We start from the raw sequence: 7,275 nt of genomic DNA on the forward strand, positions 1-7,275 counted from the left end.
GGCAAGTTGTAAACCACTAAAACTACTGCCATGTACTATGCTGCGAGCTGAGATTGCCAAAAGGGTTCATGCCATCGTACATAATCCAAGCCTCAGATTCCTATCCTCATTACCAAATGACTTATGCACCCTGTTGATAGTTTTCCACTCAGGCGAATCAGCCGGATGCTTGAGCAGACCGTCTTTTCTTCTACGATCTGCATGCCACAACACCTTAGCTGGTGGTCCTTCACTACCTCCAACTCCTTCACGCTTGTACCTCGACAATCCACAAGTGGACACTCATGTAAATGCTCATACTCATTACGATAAACACACAATCGTTAGGAAAGCATGTATCCGCTCGTACTTAAACCCAAAGGACACATCAGTTCTTCGCATAATAGTACGACTTTGGCAGTTCATTTCCATCAGGGAGCATCTCAGCTAAAACTTCCAACAACGATGTGAAACTAGAGTCCGTCCAACCAGCGTTCGACTTAATGTTGAACAGTGTTACCACGCGGAAAGTTTGGTGTACTTTGTACAACCTGGATACAACGGCTTTTCAGCAGCCTGAGACATAGACTCAAAAATACGAGGTCGTCTACACGACTGATCTTCAACCTCGTGTATCATCTCCTAATTCATCATCCAAATTCTCATCCCCTAAGTCATCATCATCCTTCTTTTTTTTCTTCACATACATCATTCTTTACTCCAGAGCTTCCCTATACCTCCCTGCTCACCATGCCAAACCATACGTGGTATTGAGGCCTAAACCCACGGCGAAGACATGCTCCCTAACCACATGTATACTACTAACCTTGCTCACATTTCTACAATCCAAACAAGGACAATAAAAATCGACTGCTCCAGAGGATGTTTGATATTCTAATGCACTTCTACAGAATTCCGAGACCCCATTCACAAACTCAATCGATTCACGACTACCATACATCCAAGTACGATCCATCTCATTCAAGAAGACCACCTCTAATAATTAAACACAACATTCATTATAATGCATCAATCATTATTAAAGTACAACACTCACATATTCAAATCACACACGTATACAGCAAGCTAAGATAGTGACATGTTCAATTGTATGCATGCAGTCAAGAGGTCCTTATCACTCCAACCTAACCCATCCTTGGACGTCTAATCTCACTAGTGAATATATGCCAACTTTTCAATTCTAAGGAAAATCCGCAGCATTTCCCTACAGTTCTCCAAGTACACAATGTAGATAATTGCTTATCTACATATGTACCCAGAGAACAATGTAGAGAAACGATAAGCCAAGATTTTCCTCAGAATTGAAAAGAAGACACACATTCACCACCTAAGTGAGATCAAACGTCCAAGAACAGTCCCAAACGGGGACTATTCAAGACTTACTCCTAATGAGTAAGTCTTAACGGGTATCAGGCATATATGATGATGATTCAAACAACTTGTGATTTCATATATAGCTAAATCACATTGCGTTTTCATAAATCTCATTCAACAAATATATATACATTATAAAAATATAATACATTCAATAAATTATCAATTTGTCTACATGTTAAACTAGTTACCTCTTAACACCAACGACGAGCAATAAAGAGAAAACTTCCTTAGCTCTTCTTCCTACAATTGACAAAACCCACATTGCACATTATTAATTCAATTAAGAAAACAAAAGTAACTTAAAAACAAGATTAATTCATACCTAATTAACCACTCAAATGGTGGAGAAGAGAACAGAAGAGAAGGGTAGTGGTGGGTGGCGCGCAAGGTGGTGGACCAGTAGAGTTAGGTCGCACAAAGTGTGGAGCAATGTGGGTTGCGCGCAGTAGTGGCGTCGGCAGCAGTGGCGTGGGCAGCAGTGGTGGTCGCACAAAGTGGTGGAGCAATGTGGGTGGCTCGTAAGGTGGTGGTGGTGCACTCGATTTTTCGCTCGTAATTCTCTAAGGGAGGAAAGTGGGAAAAATGAGTTGGAGTATGGGTTACTGTACATGCGCGCTTCAATAATTTACAAAAAAAAAATGAACGAAGCCTGCGCCTTTTTTAAAAAGCGCAGCCCTTCACTTTGAAAAGGGCTGCGGTTTTTAAAAAGCGCAGCCCTTCACTTAGTAGGGCTGCGCTTTTTGAAAAAGCGTAGCCCTTCTCAAAGTGAAGGGCTGCGCTTTTGATAAAAGCGCAGCCCTACTAACTGAAGGGTTCGCTTTTCTTCAAAAGCGCAGCCCTTCTGTTTGTAGGTGCTGCGTTTTTTAGAAAAGTGCAGCCTTCAGTAATAGGGATGCGCTTTTATCAAAAGCACAGCCCTTCCTGCGCTGCCCTTCCTTTTTTTCTTCTAGTGAACTACTAGAACATTTGAGTGTATCAATATATTCGTAAGAAAACTAGGTCGTTTCATGGTCGAAACAAAACATATATTCCTTCGGTACTAGAGACTTCAAACTCTGGGTAGTCCGCCTCCGTATCATTCTCCAACTCGTCAATAACAATATAATCATATTGGCCTGGGTATTCTCGAGGGGTATGCTCTAGGCTCATGCTCAAATGAATCTTCATATCCCATGCTATCAACTGAAGAAATTGTGGATACTGGGCTAGTAGGTCAATATAATGGCATCCACACCCCTTTGGGCTCCATCTATTTTTATATACATTAATTCGGTGCCAAAATGAAGAATATATACGTGGCTGACCAAACTCCCTGTAACTCATGATTATTTCTGTCCCACCCCCCAGTTGGTAAAGACTATATAGGTACTTATCATGTAGGATTTGTATTTGGGTGTCTGAGAAGTGAATAAAGGCTAACAGAATTTGTAGGGTTCCTAACTGATCCATGGCTCCTAGTCAAATGCATTAATACCATGGCCTCAAAATATCATCTATAAAATCAGGGACCGTTTTTCCTTCCAAAAAAAGTTTGTCAGAGTAATACACGTCCCTCATATGGTTAATCATTTGTTAACAAAATTACTCATTAAAAGAAATATAATAAACATAATACTATTTTTGCTTGTCAATGCAGCATGACCTCCTTGCTATCCCATACATAGGGAATAACATAATTTTTTTCCTCTACTTCCAACAACAATCATATAAAAGTAAGAAGAATTAAGATATTACAAGAACATCATAAGAGTAATACTAATATATGATAACTAAATACAGTTCAAGATTTGTACTAGATGCACCACTATGGCTTAAAATATTTATTTAAAAAAAATTAGTGTGTACTTGATTTCAAGATATAGAATAGCCAAGGTGATTATAGTCCCAGGTAAGGAAGTTACCCACAGTATCGGGGAGAGCCTTCCTAATCCTAGATAGAGCTTGTAATGCCAACAAATCTACACCCTTCATTTCCAAATGAAAAAATATAATATAAATCTTTTTTGGCACTAGCAAGATGCATCTATACAAATCTTAAAAGGAAAACAATCAAACTTAACAAAAACAATTTGAATGCAAATGCAAAACATTATATGCCCATCTTATGTCTATCCATCATTTTAATGTTCAACTTTATCTTTCAAGACCTAAAAAATATGATATCACTTTGTAACTCCCCAAATTACTCGCTTTTAAATAAATAATTTAGTAAATGATATTTGAGTAATTTAGGAGTATTACCGCCACGTGACTAACACGCTTTCGGCAACCAACTAATAACTAACAAATAACTTACAGCGGAAGACATTAACCAAATAATAATACTTCTTAATAATAAAAGTAAATATTGTCTCAATACTCGATACAAGTAAAACACCCCAATCTAGGTGAGATCCCCTTCTTAGTATGCTCCCATGCACATCCAAAATCACCTACAAAACTACTTATCAAAAAGGTAAACAGGACTAAGCCAAATAGGAAAAAGAAAATATCGTCGTGTAAATTGAGTACGAAATGTACCAAATAAGTAAGACATTTGTTAGTTGCAGTAATTTTCATTTCGAAAACTCCATCACCAATAATTCAAGAATAACTCTTTAAGAACAAACTCTTTCCAAACACTAATAATAATTCAAGAATAACCTTTTAAGAACAAACTCTTTCCAAACACTTGAATAATAATTCAAGAATAACCTTTTAAGAACAACTATTTCTAGACAACTTGAATTAAAAATAATCTTGAAAACAATTCATCTTGTTATCTCCCCTTCAATTTTTCTAAGTGTGCAAACCCCAACTAGTCATCCATCGTGGAGCTATATCAAGGGGTAACTATAATTGCCAACAAGTGGACTTTGAAGCTCTTGATATTAATCAAGCGGATATAATAATAATAATATGACTTGTAAGTCATGAATAAACCTCCTTTCCTCATAAACAACTTTTTTGAACAATCAAAGTTCATAAAAACCAATCATCCATTCCTTGTAAAATAATTTAATTTTCCAAAAAGGATAACAAAACTTCTATACATAAAAATGATTGATAAAACCATTCCTTCTTTTCACTTCCAAGAGTGAATAATAAAATATATAACCATTTAAAACCAAATTTCTAAACCAATTCAACCAGTAAATCAGTAAACAACTTTATCACATAAAACCACATTTTAAAAGATCTAAGTACATAACATACATTGATATTGCACGAAAAGTATACTAGTATTTCTCCATTAGTCTTAATTTAAACGATCTTTTAACAAACCAATAATATAAAAATCTAATAAGTAACTTATCACATGAACTTAATCATGAATGTAAACATGAATGACCTATCATGAGCATAATATTTTTGCGTAAGAAACATGGAAAATCTTTTTTTTTTTCTTGACGCAAAGAAAATTAGATTTTGAATAACTTGTAGTAAGAGAGTATGGATTCTCCAAAGATTTTGTTTGGAAAGGATGGCTTAAGGTGTAGGGTATTTAATTCTTTATAGGAGTAGAATATATAGGTAGTACTTAATTTCCAAAATTAAATAGTTTATAACTTTCACCATAAATTAGGAGATTAAACCAAGATTCATAACCTTCATCATAAATTTGGAAGTTTTAGGAAAACAAAACTCCCCCATTTACTTTACAATCTCATAAAAAATAATGGCCTAAAAAATAAGCTTAACAAATCCAACAATTTTGGCGCCATCTTCAGCCAAAATAATTTAAAACCAGTATATTTATTTTAGATAATAAATATTTTAATTACCTAAATAAATACTCAAAATCTGGGGTATTACATTTAATTCTAGAGAATCAAGGAGGGTTTGTACATGGAAGGTATATTGTATGTAATATAATGGTGATTTTGCCTTTGAACATTTACCATCTTTTAAATAATGTGCATATAAAAGTTGGTCATGATTTGGCCTTTGAAAACCAAAAGGTCTTCTCTCGAATTTTTTTTTTACATTGTGAAAAATTGCATTCATTAAACGAGGGATTACATCCTAAAACTATTACAACGAAACATGAAGAAGAAAGTAAACAAACATTACTAGGACTTCACTGCTCTTACATATGTTAATAAGAAAAATCAACTTATTGGTGATCCAATCCAAATGAACATTGTCTTGGGCAATTTATAGTGGGTTTGAGTAACATGTCTTGTTAAAAAAGACCTAATACAATGACAGAGAGTCTGTTGAGATACAGAGCTCGAACGATCTCAAAGATATATTGTTGTAGTTCATCTTGTTGAACCCTTTGTTCACAAGATGGTAAATCCAATGTCCTTCAGCAGCCATTTCATCCTGGGATTCTGCCGATGGAAGTACTAAAGAAGTCACCTCCTTTAATGAATTTTGATCCTACTTCAAGGGTACCCAGAGTTTCCACGAACTTGTGACAAGTTAATTTTTTGATGTGTGATGACAGTCATCCCACGACTTGTGACGAATCAACTTGATGGAATTGCTCCATTCTTCGAAATCCAAAGATCCGATCCTGTAATCCTGAAACCAGAAGATTGAGCCAAAACAGACCTGAGTCCTACCCGAGAATGAGAACTGCCTCTCATCTTACCCAACACTCTGACTCTCAAGATGCTTGAACCAAGCAAAGGCCAACTTTAGGAGCAACTGCACGGTAGATCTGATTTCCTAGATCATCCCTCGTCATAGGAAACCAATATTAAGACGAGGCAAGCCTCGTCGGCCACGGGGCTGGATGCCAGCCCCGACGACCCAAGGGCAGCGGTGGAAGGCCAATATTAGGTTTACGGTTTGCTAGTTTGGAGACAGACAGAGAGGGGTGTATTCAGTTTTTTTTTTTGCCCGCTCTTATGTTAATGAATTTAATTGAATGTTTGATTTATCTTTTATTTGTTGTTGTATAGGATATAAGTATTCACCTAGAAATGAATAAACAAGACATACGAGATGTGATGAAAGTATTTTTCTAATTATGATACATCTTCCTTTCTTATAAAAAATTATCTCCATTGTGTTTTTATTCTTCATTTTATGTAAGTCTCATTTAATGGTCAAACTTTGATCATGAATTTTCTACTGTATCTCCAGAAAATTCATTATTATAGGGGAAATTGTTAGATTCATTAGGACAATTGTTCTTTTAAAATACCAATTTTTACATTAATTTACTAATAGATTTTGATAAGTATAATGGTTATAATCAACATTGAATTTAGCTAAACAAATATGGATGCACGCCTTTTATATCGACAAGTTCTTGAAAACGACAGTCTCACATTAATGTTAACGTGAGACCCATTGATACCATGCTAGTATCACGTGTGTGCATCAAACCACGTATCTTGGCTGGGAATAGTAGTAGAATTTAGTTAAGCGTTTGTTCCTATTAGTTATGCTAGTAAGACCATCATATTTTCCCCTCAATTTTATTTTCTCTCTCCACTTTCAATCCCCATTTCTCTTCATATGCCCTCTCCTCTACCAACTCTTTATCTCTACTCTAGCCCCCTCATTTCTCTCTCCTCCGTACTGCCATTTTCCTCTCCTTCACCTAACTTCCATTTCTCTCTCTTGTTATTGTATATAATCAGATCTTGAATCTAAAGCTTAAAGTAGGACAAATCATATCTGAATGTAGTCTTTTTCGAACATTTGAAACTTTCAATTAATGTCTTTTCGCGTCTACTTGAATCTTTATGATAAGAATTTGATGATGCTTAGTTTTAATTTCTCCCGCTTAAACAATGACATTGTTGCATCAAAGTCAATTAATTAGATTCTTAATTCTTAAAGCTCATTGTTTCCCACTAGTAATCGTTTAATGTATCTCTTACTACGACTTATGGTTTTTTATCAGGTAGTTAGATAGACTTTTCAGTGTAATATATATTTTGGCTAAGTAGTTATGAT

The sequence above is a fragment of the Beta vulgaris genome, chromosome 1 (assembly GCF_026745355.1).
Source record: "Beta vulgaris subsp. vulgaris cultivar EL10 chromosome 1, EL10.2, whole genome shotgun sequence".
Lineage (NCBI taxonomy): Eukaryota > Viridiplantae > Streptophyta > Magnoliopsida > Caryophyllales > Amaranthaceae > Beta > Beta vulgaris.